Below are 911 nucleotides of genomic sequence, written 5' to 3'. Positions count from 1 at the left end.
TATAGTTTTAGTTCTTACACTTAGGTCATTGATCCGTTTTGAGTTAATTTTTTTTTTTTTTGAGACAGAGCCTCACTCTATTGCCAGGCTAGAGTGCAATGGCGTGATCTTAGCCCACTGAAACCTCCACCTCCCAGGTTCAAGCAATTCTCCTGCCTCAGCCTCCTCGGTAGCTGGGATCACAGACATGCGCTATCACACCTGGCTACTTTTTGTATTTTCAATAGAGGCAGGATTTCACCATGTTGGCCAGGCTGGTCTCAAACTCCTGATCTCAAGTAATCCTCCCGCCTTGGCCTCCCAAAGTGCTGGGATTACAGGTGTGAGCCCCTGCTCCTGGCCTATTTGCTTAAACTTGAATACCCTGAAAGTGCTAACCTTGCACAGGCATAAGCAACCATCACCCCAGGGAACAGACCACAAAGCCTGCTCACTTTTGGAGAGCTGAAATCAAGTGGTAGAACACAACAACTAGGCCAACTTCCAAATGTTTGGGACTCGTACTTCTCAGTCCCACCCTTTTAGTCTGAAGCCTTTAGTTGGGGGTGTTGTCAGGACTTGTATGGACCTTGCAAATTTAGCAGAGTTGGGGTAGGGGTGGTGGAAGCTGAAATAAGCTTCGGGTCAACCAGCCATTCTCACAGTTGCCTCACGGTTCAGGGCCAGGATCCCACTCCCTGGCAATATTAATCTGTAAAAGAAAGCCCGCCAGTTAAGGAATAATTGCAAACTCCTACAATATTCTTTCTAGGACTGCAGACACATGATGTTTCTGGAGACCGCAAACGCCGTTTACTTCTGTTATTTTAAGTACCACACAGGCTACAGTCAAAAGAACCTTCTGGTTCCAAAGTTCCTATCTTGGCATTTTCTGCTTTTGCTTGTCCCTTCTCTCCCTCCCTCCCTCCCTC

This window comes from Cebus imitator, unplaced genomic scaffold (assembly GCF_001604975.1).
Source record: "Cebus imitator isolate Cc_AM_T3 unplaced genomic scaffold, Cebus_imitator-1.0 Scaffold366, whole genome shotgun sequence".
In the NCBI taxonomy this organism is placed as follows: domain Eukaryota; kingdom Metazoa; phylum Chordata; class Mammalia; order Primates; family Cebidae; genus Cebus; species Cebus imitator.
Note: the sequence above shows the minus strand (reverse complement) of the source record.